This window comes from Neoarius graeffei, chromosome 17 (genome assembly GCF_027579695.1).
Source record: "Neoarius graeffei isolate fNeoGra1 chromosome 17, fNeoGra1.pri, whole genome shotgun sequence".
Taxonomy (NCBI): Eukaryota; Metazoa; Chordata; class Actinopteri; order Siluriformes; family Ariidae; genus Neoarius; species Neoarius graeffei.
Genome location: NC_083585.1, coordinates 31,492,621 through 31,506,178, shown reverse-complemented (window position 1 = coordinate 31,506,178; position 13,558 = coordinate 31,492,621).

The following is a 13,558-nucleotide window of genomic DNA, read 5'->3' as shown; positions in this document are numbered from 1 at the left end:
TCATGAGGGAGCCCTGGGACATAAAGCAGCCAGCCACTACCCTGTCAACAAACTCGAGTGAGCAAGTGAGTGGGGGACTGACAGCATCCATACATCCCAGTTTACCAAAACACTCTATGTCTGAGGACCCTCCAGATCTACTCCTTTACCTCATAAACACTATTAACAAAAGGCTTGACTAAACAGATATGTTTTCAGCTTAGACTTAAATGCTGAGACTGTGTCTGATTCCCGAACACTACTTGGAAGGCTGTTCCATAACTGTGGGGCTTTGTAAGAAAAGGCTGTGCCCCCTGATGTAGCCTTCACTATATGAGGTACCAGCAGACAGCCTGCACCTTTTGATCTAAGTAGACGTGGCAGGTCATAAAGGACCAGAAGTTTGCTCAGGTACTGTGGTGTGAGACCATTCAGTGCTTTAAATGTCTAATGTCCTTTACACATTCCTCAAGATTATTAAGCCAGTATCTCTCATCTGGCTTTGCAGAAACATACAACTGTGTGTCATCAGCATAACAGTGGAAACTAATACCATGCTTACAAATAATATCACCCAGAGGTAACACATATAAAGAAAAAAGTGCTCTTTTATTTACACAAATGGCATAGAGTAAAGAAAAGGGAGTGAGAGTGTGAGGCATTGCTGATTCATCTTGTCATGTTGTGATAATGTCCCTTTGAGGTTGTGTAGGCTCCATTTCTCAGGGAAGTGATTATCATATATCAGAAAGTGGTCCAAGAAAGGACAATCAGTGAACCACAGAAGAAGACCTGCACAACTGCTGAAAAAGTTAATGCTGGCTATGGTAGAAAGGTGTTAGAATGTACAGCGCATCACAGCTTGCTTTGTATGGGCTGAGTAGCTGCAGACATCCCCATGACCTACAATTTTGGAGATGTGTTGACCCAGTCACCTAATCATTGCATCTGGCACTTGTCAAAGAGGCTAAGGTCCCTAATCCATGCCATTTTCATTGCTGTCACCCTCTCTGCTTTAGCCGTTCCATGTAGGCATATGGAAGGACAGAGAGGTCCCATATTCCGACCTTAATTAATGCCAGCTCTGTTGTCATTGATGCCTGCTCTGTTCTATCCCCTATGGGGGGGGGGGGGTTGCTGCGGCTTTCCCTGCTTTAGCCTTTCCATGTAGGCACATGGTAGGGCAAGGAGATGCGCTCTCCCTGCCCCAAGGTTTTCCATGTATGTACATGGAAGGGCAGGGAGGTTCCAGAACAGAGCCACCTGTCAAATACAACTTGTTGCAAATATTGCAATATAAATAATGTTCCTTGATGAAAGTGGTTCTGACAGAACTACACCAATTGGTCTTCTCAGTTCCCAAACGTTTATAGAGTGTTGTTAAAAGTAGAGGTGATGCAACACAGTGGTAAACATGCCCCGTCTCAACTTTTTTTGAAACTTGTTACTGACATCAAATTCAAAATTAGCATATGTTTTTCAAAAAACAATAAAATTTCTCAGTTTCGACATTTGATATGTTGTCTTTGTACTATGTTCAATGAAATATAGGGTTTCCATGATTTGCAAATCTTCAAATTCTGTTTTTATTTACAGTTTATACAGCACTCCAGCTTTTTTGGAATTGGGGTTGTAATACAGGGTGTTTAAAAACAATTCATATTATTTGAGATGCAAATATCCCAAAAACTACATAGTCTAGGCAAATGAAACTGAACAGGCTTAATGTTGAGCAATATAAGATTTATTTCTCAAAATTTGAATAAGAAATTCAAAGGTATGTGGATTCCATGAATGATTTCACAAATTTTCAATATTTGCAAACCCGCTCGACCGTCTCTTCTGATGCTGGTGGTCGTCCAGATCGTTTTGCGCTGCACAGATAGCCTTCCTCTTTGAACTTTTTGTGCTATGTCCAAATCTGCATTGCAGTTGGTGCATTTTTAGAGAATTCTCTCATAAATGCATTCTGCACAGTCTTGTTCGACTGTGTTCGAGCGTACTCTAACACAAAATGCCTTTTCTTTTCCAGTGAATAGCATTTCTATACCTAAAAAGATAAAAACAAAAAATATTAAACATAAAATTTTACCTGTTTCCACACATGCTGTTAAAATTTTAGAATTGGCAAAGCTATTAGGTTGTGAAATTATATCAAAAATTTTTGAAACATCCTGTATATTGCATTAAATGGAAGGTTGTTGATTTCATGGAATTAGATATGATGGGGGAGAAAAATCATTTGATGGAAATACTGTATAATAAGACTGCTGGATTTTGCTTTCTTGGACCTTTCTTACTGCAAAGATTACTCTGCTGAACAGTGGTTCAACCAGTTGTTGAATAAATGGTTAATCTCTTGCCTAGGGTTCATCATTGAAATTATCCCTTGTCATGCCACCTCAGCAAAGTAAATTCTGTGCTTACTTTAATTTAGAAGCATACTTTCATGTATAAATAGGTCTAACGGGTACACACCATACATGTTCTTGTTTCAGCTGGATAATGAATGGGTGTCTGAAAAACAGTAAATGAGAGAAAGGCACTGTAATTACATCTGCCCATGTTGCCAGAGTCATGATCATAGTGATCAGAGTGCCACTGCACATCCAACCGCTTGTTAACTGCTTATTCATTAGACGTCTGACCTCTTAATTGCCTCAATAGTAAAATGAGATTTTGTGGTCAAGGATAAGGCCTTGACTTTTTTTTTTTTACAGTCACGCTCTGCCTCTCCTTGTTAAAGCTGATGGTGTATATGTCATTGTAGGTCTTTCCTGTGGATCAGAGAGGAGTGCAAATCTTTGTGTTTCTCTTCTCTCAGTGCTAATTTCATCTGATTCTCAAAGGGCTTCAACCTTTCCAAATGAAAGCTCTTGTGGGTTTTTGTGTACAGGTTGTAAGTGTGACCACATAGCAGGTGACCACAGAGGAGGTTGTGAAATTCAGCTTTTTGTATGAGCTGTTATTATTCAACTGCCTCTGCCATGTCTATGTCCATGATGTCATCATTTATAATTGCTGTGGTGCACGTCTGCCAAACAGAGGTAGGATTTTTGTTTACTTAAGCCATAACAAAACAAAATCTCAACAACAACAACAACAACAACAACAAATAAAACGTCTGATATGTCTTTTGAGCTCACCAGTGAGATCCTTTTGAGATATATTCTTTGATTTTGACATGAGACATATCAAATTCCTCAACCAACATTTTCCTACATTCCCCTTAGAAATAATACCCATGCTGATATTAGCATTTACAAGTCTCCTTTTAATTGATGTACTGAATGCCAGTATATTTGTTTCTAATACTGCTACAATGTAGTAATTCTTATTCTGTTACTGTAGGGTCAGACACAGAGTCTTTCAGATAATTGCTTTGCTCCATTGGTTTGTCTGCCTTGATTTGTTCAATAAAACTGCATCCAACCCCACCTAAGTCTGACAGAAGACTTCTGCCTTGGATGAAGCGGGTTATGGACAATTACAGCAGGTATTTCAACCCCAAGGAAGAGAAGTTGGGAAATAGCAACAATCTTCTTGAAACAAACCTTTTTTTACTCAAGGTATTAACAGTTTTCACAGCTCAGTGATGTGGATATCAACCTAGAACTGCAACCAACAGATTCATCTATGCATGTTCAAGTCATCATTACCCATTGAATTATATTAATATGTTTGGAGACAAGTGCCCTTAATCATGAAATGAAGTCAAGTCAAGTTTATTTTTATAGCGTTTTAACAATAGACATTGTCGCAAAGCAGCTTTACAGAATTTTAATGACTTCAAACATGAGCTAATTTTATCCCTAATCTATCCCCAATGAGCAAGCCTGTGACGACAGTGGCAAGGAAAAACTCCCTCAGATGACATGAGGAAGAAACCTCAAGAGGAACCAGACTCAAAAGGGAACCCGTCCTCATTTGGGTAATGTGATTATAACATTTTTAACAGTTTTAACATGAAGTCTGTTTCATTGATGTTATAACTCTTCATTGATGGAAACTTGGGTGCAAAACTGTTCATGACAACTGCAGTCCTAAAGTTAGCAAGTCAACTGTAGTCCTCAGCCATAAAAGCATTACTGTAAATGTCCAGAGCATCTTCCAAGTGTGACTTTCAACTGTCCATATAGGGAGCGATGTGATGAGACTCCAGCCAGACATAGGGCATCAGGATGGATCAGACAGGTCCGAGGAGCAGAAGAGGTTAGCATCTCGATCTCAGGATTGACATGTAACTCAGAGGGACAGACAGAGTGGGGGGAGGGAGAAAAAGAGAAAGAGAGAGAAAACACAGGTTGTTAGGTATGCCCAAGGTCACCTGATGAGTAGGAACAGTATACATTTTGCTCTGAGTGCAAGCAGGGACTCTGGCCAAACTAACTATGACAGCATAACTAAGAGGGTAGGGCCAAAAGGTAACACCGGCATGAGGGTGCCCCGGAGCATAAAGCAGCCAGCCACTACACCATCAACAAACTCGAGTGAGCAAGTGAATGGGGGACTGACAGCATCCATACATCCCAGTTTACCAAAACACTCTATGTCTGAGGACCCTCCAGATCTACTCCTTTCCCTCATAAACACTATTAACAAAAGGCTTGACTAAACAGATATGTTTTCAGCCTAGACTTAAATGCTGAGACTGTGTCTGATTCCCGAACTGTCATGCTCCGCCCCGGACTTCCGCTCCGGAGATTTATCTCCCAGTTCAGCGCTAATCCGGATCCGAGACGGGACTTTCATCTTGCTGGCATTCACTTCCTGGTTTGCTCTGCTGTGTATAAAAAGGCTGTTCTCAGAAGGGGACTTTGCCAGAACGTCTCGTTGGTTTCTTCACGTTGTCTCTGTGCCCTTATTGCTTCTTGTATTTTAGCTCTCTGTTTTTCCTGTTCCTTGTCACAGTTTTTGCACTACGTTTTTGTCTTTTTTCATGTTTGTTGTGCTACATTTTTGTCTCAAGTTTTTTGTCTGGACTATTTTTTATGCTAGCATTTTTTGTCCTTGCCTGCCTCGTTTTTTTGTCCCTAGTTTTTTCTGGATTATTTTTGGTTTATTTTTACTCCTATTAAATCTTTTTTATTATTGGACTTACTGGTCTGTGTTCTGCTCTTGGATCCTACTCACCACATCTCACCTCCCATAACAGTAGTGGCCAACATGGATCCAGCGGAACTGAACCATCTGAGAATGGCTATGCAGCACCAAGGAGCCCTCCTCGGCACCCACCAACAGGAACTCAAGCAGATCACCCAGAACCTGGGCGCCCTGTCCAACTCACTCAACCTTCTAGCTACACAACTCCAGCACTCCCAAGCCGTGCCTACCCCTGCCCAGCCGCCTCCTTCTTTACCTTCTGCCTGCCGCTCACCACGAACTGAGACTTCCTTCGCCTCAGCCCTACAGCGGGGAACCAGGTACCTGTAGATCTTTTCTGTCTCAATGTTCACTGATCTTGGAGCTACAACCTATGGCTTTCCCCACAGAACACTCCCAGGTAGCTTATGTCATCACGCTCCTCACCAGCAAGGCCAGGGAATGGGGAACAGCGGTCTGGCATGCCAACGCGTCCTTTTGTTCCAGCTTCAAGGAGTTCTCTGAGGAAATGAGGCGAACATTCGACCACTCTCTGTCTGGTTGGGAAGCGGCTAGGGAGCTCATGGAGCTGCGGCAGGGTCCCCGATCTACCTCGGACTATGCCATTGAGTTCCAGATGTTGGCGGCATCATGCGACTGGAACGAGAGTGCCCAGGTCGACGTGTTCCTACATGGCTTGTCCGACGTCACCAACGACAAAATGGTATCTCGGGAACTGCCGTTGGACCTCGCCACTCTCATGGACCTCGCCAATTGTATCGACGCTTGGGTCCTACAATGGAGAAGAGAGAAGAGCCGCCTCAGCTTCAACTTCTCTCCACCTCCCGCCTCATCCGTCGAACCCATGCAGGTAGATCGGTTACGGGTGTCAGCTGAGGAACAACTGCTCTGGCAGAACACTGGGGTCTGCTTCTACTGCGGTCAGCAAGGACACATCTGCCGAGCCTGCCCGCTAAAAAGGACGAGCCCACCAGTTAATCAAGGGGCCCTGGTGGGCAATGCTCGGAACCAGTCCCCTGCTGATTGACCATTGCTCCCCGTTATCATCATGCACAACAACCGGCATCACCATCTTCAGGCACTCGTCGATTCAGGGGTGGACAGGAACCTGATCTGCTCCACCACTGCCAAGGATCTCAGAATTCCGTTACTTGCCCTCGAGGTCCCTCTCACCATCCTGACACTCAGTGGCACTGGCTTGACCACCATCACTCACCTCACCACCCTGCTCACCCTAAGGATTTCAGGCAATCACTCCAAAATGATACAACTTCATGTCATGAACAACCCTCACGTTCCTGTTATTCTTGGACTACCCTGGTAGATGCAGCACAACCCCCACTTAAACTGGACTGTTCACACCATCTTAGGCTGGAGTCCTTCCTGCCTGAACTCCGCTCTGCCTCCCACCAAATGACCACAGCCCTCAGCTGGTGAGTTTCCCGACCTCTCTCACATGCCTCCGGAATATCTGGACCTCAAGCCAGTTTTTAGTAAAACCTGAGCAGTGTCCCTCCCTCCTCACAGGCCTTACAATTGTGGGATTGACCTCCTGCCCAGGACGGCGCCACCCAAGGGACGTCTCTACTCTCTCTCACCTGTCCAATGATAGGCCATGGAGAAATACATCACAGAGTCACTGGCAGCTGGGATCATCCACCCTTCCTCCTCTCCAGCAGGGGCAGGGTTCTTCTTCGTCGAAAAGGACAAGTCACTCAATCCCTGCATTGACTATCGAGGTCTCAATGCCATCACGGTCAAGAACCGCTACCCACTACTGCTCATGACCACAGCCTTCGAACTACTCCAGGGAGCTAAGGTGTTTACTAAACTGGACTTACACAATGCCTATCACCTAGTTAGGATCAGGGAAGGGGACGAGTGAAAGATGGCCCTCAACACCACCACAGGCCACTATGAGTACCTCGTAGTCCCTTTCGGCCTGACTAATGCACCCGCAGTATTCCAGGCATTATTTAATGACATCTTGAGAGACTTTAACACCTTTGTCTTCATTTACCTGGATGACATCTTGATTTTCTCTCGCTCCCTGGAGGAACATCGGGGTCACATCAGGCAGGTTCTTCAATGCCTGCTAGAGAACAAGCTGTTTGTTAAGGCAGAGAAGAGTGAGTTCCACCAAGGCTCTGTCTCGTTCCTGGGGTTCATCATCTCTCCAGCAAAGATCCAGATGGACCCCCTCAAGCTGGAGGCAATTGCTGACTGGCGCACCCCATCTTTGAGACGAGAGGTCCAGCGCTTCCTGGGGTTTGCCAACTTCTACAGGCACTTCATCCACGACTTCAGCATGGTGGCCAGACCTCTCTCAGCCCTGATCTCGACCAAGACCAAGTTCAAGTTGGGGGAGGAAGCAGATAAAGCCTTTTCCAGGCTCAAACACAGGTTTACCACAGCACCCATTCTCACCATACCCGATCCAACCAAGCAGTTTATTGTCAAGGTCGATGCTTCCAAGTCAGGGGTCAGAGCTATACTATCCCAGAGGGCCAGTGACAACAAGGTCCACTCATGCTCCTTCTCCTGCCAGCTATCCCCAGCCGAATGGAATTACGACATCAGCGACCGAGAACTACTGGCTGTTAAACTAGCCTTGGAGGAGTGGAGGCACTGGCTCGAGGGGTCAGAGCTCCCCTTCCTAGTCTGGACCAACCATAAAAATCTGGAGTGCCTCATGTCCGCCAAATGCCTTAATTCCCGTCAAGCCCGTTGATCTCTTTTCTTCTCCCAGTTCAACTTCACTCTTTCCTACCACCCAGGCTCCAAGAACAGCAAACCAGACACCCTGTCCAGGATGTTCTCTTCCCACCAAGAGGAGTCCAAGCCGCCCAAGACTATCCTTCCTCCACACTGCCTGGTGGGAGCTGCCATTCTAGAGGTTGAGACACTTATGCAGAAGGCCATGGAGCAGGACCCTGGTGAAGGTAACCCCAGCAACACTCCTCCTAACCATCTGTTTGTTCCCTGTCCTGTGTGAACCCAGGTGCTGCAGTGGGGTCATGGCTCCAAGCTGGTCTGTCATCCGGGAGCCGCCCGAACCCTGGCACTCATCCAGCAGCGCTTTTGGTGGCCATCCATCAAGGAGGATGCCCAGGAGTTTGTGGCAGCCTGCGACACATGCTCCCAGAACAAGACAGCCAATCGACCCCCTGCCAGCTTGCTAAGACCCCTCCCGACTCCACATAGACCTTGGTCTCACATTGCCCTGGACTTCGTCACAGGACTCCCTAACTCAGGTGGAAACACATGCATCCTCACTGTTATTGACCGTTTTTCTAAGACCGTCTATTTCATTCCTCTGCCCAAGCTCCCGTCAGCCAAAGAGACCACAGAACTACTCGTCCACCACGTTTTCCACCTACATGGTCTGCCTACTGACATTGTTTCTGACCGGGGTCCTCAGTTCACTGCACAGTTCTGGAGAGCCTTCTGCAAACTCATCAGGGCCACCTGTAGTCTCTTCTCAGGCTTCCACCCACAGACCAACAGCCAGGCAGAATGGGCGAACCAGGCTTTGGAGGTTGCACTCAGGTGCATGGCATCCAGGGATGCCAGTTCTTGGAACATATGCCCATAACTCTCTCCCTTCCTCTGCCATAGGTCTCTCTCCATTCCAGTGCTCACTAGGTTACCAACCACCACTGTTCCCCAGCCAAGAGGAGGAGGTCACCGTACCCTCAGCCCAGCTTTTTATACACTGCTGCAGGAGGAGCATTGCCCTGGAGAAGACTCATTCGCTCTGCACTTGCATCCAAGAGGCAGGCCGACAAACGTCGCTCCAAGGCACCCACCTACCCAGTAGGGCAACAAGTTATGCTCTTCACGCGCCACCTGCCACTTAGGACCGTCTCTTTCAAGCTAGCACCCAGGTTCCTTGGACCCTTCCTCATCAAGAAGGTAATCAACCCATGCTCTGTTAGACTGGCATTACCACTTACCATGTGACGTGTTCACCCTACCTTTCATGTATCTCAGCTTAAACTTCGGGTCTCCAGTCCTTTGATGAATGGAAGGTTGCCTTTAGCACTACTTTGGGCCAGTTTGAATACATAGTCATCCTGTATGGATGATCAGTACATCCTCAATTATTCAAGCATTTGTAAATTATGTCCTCAGATTCATGTTAGAGAAGTTCATAGCTTACATTCATAATATTTGAATTTACTCTCATTCCTTCAAAGAGTACATTTAACTTGTGAAATGCATTCTTCAAAGACTCTTGGACAATAGGTGATTTGTAAAGTTCATCTTCCGAATGTTGCAATTCAGGAGTGCATTATTTGTAAAGAAGGTGTGTTCATGGACCTACAAATATTTCCTGGCTTTACCTTCTTAACCCACTAAAAGTTAGATGGGTCCTATGCTATTCTCACTTCCATTTCACCATCTCGTGTCTTCCTGGTTCCATAACACTAAAGCTGATTACCCAACCTAAAGAAGTCACTCAAAGAATCTTGCTTGATGGGGTCATTACAGAGGGCGCAGATAGTGAAATTCCTAAGCACATGAAAATCCTACTTTTCCTCACTGTTCTATTGTACAGTGGTGCTTGAAAGTTTGTGAACCCTTTTGAATTTTCTATATTTCTGCATAAATATGACCTAAAACATCATCAGATTTTCACACAAGTCCTAAAAGTAGATAAAGAGAACCCAGTTAAACAAATGAGATAAAAATATTATACTTGATCATTTATTTATTGAGGAAAATGACCCAATATTACATATCTGTGACTGGCAAAAGTATGTGAACCTTTGCTTTCAGTATCTGGTGTGACCCCCTTGTGCAGCAATAACTGCAACTAAATGTTTCTGGTAACTGTTGATCAGTCCTGCACACCGGCTTAGAGGAATTTTAGCCCATTCCTCTGTACAGAACAGCTTCAACTCTGGGATGTTGGTGGGTTTCCTCACATGAACTGCTTGCTTCAGGTCCCTCCACAACATTTCGATTGGATTAAGGTCAGGACTTTGACTTGGCCAATCCAAAACATTAACTTTATTCTTCTTTAACCATTCTTTGGTAGAACGACTTGTGTGCTTAGGGTCGTTGTCTTGCTGCATGACCCACCTTCTCTTGAGATTCAGTTCATAGACAGATGTCCTGACATTTTCCTTTACAATTTGCTGGTATAATTCAGAATTCATTGTTCCATCAATGAGGGCACGCCGTCCAGGCCCAGATGCAGCAAAACAGGCCCAAACCATGATACTACTGCCACCATGTTTCACAGATGGGGTAAGGTTCTTATACTGGAATGCAGTGTTTTCCTTTCTCCAAACATAACGCTTCTCATTTCAACCAAAAAGTTCTATTTTGGTCTCATCCGTCCACAAAACATTTTTCCAATAGCCTTCTGGCTTGTCCACCTGATCTTTAGCAAACTGCGGACGAGCAGCAATGTTCTTTTTGGAGATCAGCGGCTTTCTTCTTGCAACCCTGCCATGCACACCATTGTTGTTCAGTGTTCTCCTGATGGTGGACTCATGAACATTAAAGGGCATATCATGGGTAAATTCAGGAGCAAGATCAATGTAATTCTCCTATTTTATATTAAACTTTGGTCAAATATCTGTAACATTCTGCATTCTCTGCAATTTTTTTACCTTGCGCAATACCAGAAAAATTCAGTTGAAATCAAGCCATTTGAGGTGAATTGGTCCGCCTCTGAAAAAAACTTTGCATTTGAATTTCCCGGGAAACATTGATTTTCATGATGTCATCTGCGGGATGCCTCCTTCTGAATCCTACATCAGTGCTGGTTTGCTTATGAGAAAATGACCTGGTGGTTTTCTGCAAATTTCTTCAACGTTATCACGTAATTATTAAAATGACTAACAGATGTATCATAGGAGGGTGTAGCAACACCAATCATGATGGGATTAGTACTCATCATTTTCCAAAAGACCAGACAATGAGAGAGAAATGGTAGTGCTTTGTCTACACAGGCTGTGCACTGAAACTGCGCAAGCTCTCGCAGCCTGCTGGCGCTTCTGCAGATAATGTCATGATTCAGACTCCCTTGGTATTTTTCCGGACATGTTTTGTTATTTTATTTTTTTCTGCTGTAGACAGATGGCCTTGTGCAAAATTACCCTTCTGGATGAGTGCGTAAAGGGACATACTTTCATATTAAAAAAAACAAAATTGGTCCAGAATATGCCCTTTAACATTAGCCAATGTGAGAGAGGCCTTCAGTTGCTTAGAAGTTACTCTGGGGTCCTTTGTGACCTCACCAACTATTACACTCCTTGCTCTTGGAGTGATCTTTGTTGGTCAACCACTCCTGGGGAGGGTAACAATGGTCTTGCATTTCCTCCATTTGTACACAATCTGTCTGACTGTGGTTTGGTGGAAACCAAACTCTTTAGAGATGGTTTTGTAACCTTTTCCAGCCTGATGAGCATCAACAACGCTTTTTCTGAGGTCCTCAGAAATCTCCTTTGTTCGTACCATGATACACTTCCACAAACATGTGTTGTGAAGATCGGACTTTGATAGATCCCTGTTCTTTAAATAAAACAGGGTGCCCACTCACACCTGATTGTCAACCCATTGATTGAAAACACCTGACTCTAATTTCACCTTCAAATTAACTGCTAATCCTAGAGGTTCACATACTTTTGCCACTCACAGATATGTAATATTGGGTCATTTTACTCAATAAATAAATTATCAAGTATAATATTTTTATCTCATTTCTTTAACTGGGTTCTCTTTATCTACTTTTAGGATTTGTGTGAAAATCTGATGTTTTAGGTCATATTTATGCAGAAATATAGAAAATTCGAAAGGGTTCACAAACTTTCAAGCACCACTGTATAGTACTGTGCAAAAGTCTCAGGCACTCTATTTTTTACTACAAATTTATATTACAAAGCTATAATACAAAATGGTTCTGCAAGATGCTCAGGAAAACTTTTTAGTAAATTTCTTTATAAAACTGCACAAATTGTAGCTGAGACTACTATTTTTAAATGAAATTAAATCTTTCTATGTAAAAAAAATACTGTACACAGCAGTAAACAGTAATAAACTAAAAGTCAAAGTCAGTGAAACATTTAGTGTGATGACCCTTTGCTTAAAAAAACAAAACAAATGTAGTTTCAGGTATAATTTGTGCAGTTTTATATAGAAATTAATTGTAGGTTTTACTGAGCATCTTGCAGAACCAGACACAGTTCTTCTGGAGACTTTGACTGTCACACTTGCTTCTTATTTTTGCAGCAAAACCCAGGAGCCTTTTTTGTTGTTGTCTGAAAAGTGGTCTCTTACATAATATACTGCTTTCTTTACTGATATCCAAACATTTTCTGTAACATTTAATTTTGTGCTGGAAAACTATTGTTTGGAAATCAATTTTTTTTGTGCTGACTTGATAATGTAGAAGTCATGAAATAAAAATCTACAACAAAGTCTGTACAAAAAAAAATAGGGTGTTTAAGACTTTTGCACATTACCCTAGGCTGACACTTGCACGACTTTTGGCCACGATTTTGTCGTGGCAAGTCGTGCCATTTTGGGGCACGAACTGGGAGGCTCCCGCACTGTTCACGACTAGTTCACGCATAGTTCACGACGAGTTCACGAATGCATGCCCATCCACATTCACGAACTGGCACGACGAGTTCACGCATAGTTTCGCATAGTTTACGCACTTCCCGCATTGGCACGACGAGTTTGCGCAATTCAGACGGTGTCGTGCCGACTTGGGCACACCTGTGTCATGCACAACCTCATCCTCATCAGATACCCACACGCAATTTCAGAAGTGGACCGCGAAGATCCGGACACACATGATCTGATCCCTGGTGGATGGAGGACTGACCGACACCTGCAGGGGCTGCTGCGTCTAACTGGCCATCATACCCAGAAGGATGCAAAGGATCAGCGAGACTACCTGTCACATTACTACATGTCCCCTGCTGGTGCTGTCCCTTGGCAAGAAAGAATGGTAGTAGCTTCATGAGCTGCATCCACAGTTGTTCCATTTTTGAAATAAAAGAAACGAAACTCCCCCCCAAAAAAAAAGTCATGAAGGAATAGAAAATAAAAGACATTAAAGAAAAAAGCAAGAAAAAAAATTGCGAATGGCGAGAAGTGTCCGGGAAGCCCTATATATACCCCCGCACCGACGCGAGCGCCACTGTCACGCAGTAGTTGTGAACTGCTCGTGAACTGCTCGTGAACTTGTCATGAACTGCTCATGCCATGCGCAAACTGTTCGTGAAGTGCGTAAACTAGTCGTGAACTGCTTGTGCCATCAATGCGTGACCGTGTCAGTGGGAAGGCACGGCCACGCTGTGACGTGCACCAATTCGTGATCATGTCGTGAACTACTCGTGAACTCGACGTGAGCTGTTCGTGAACTATTCGTGGCAGTTCGTGACAGTTGTGGCATGGCGCGCACTTCCACGCACTGGCACGCATCCTCCCGCATCGTCCCGACGAGTTCACA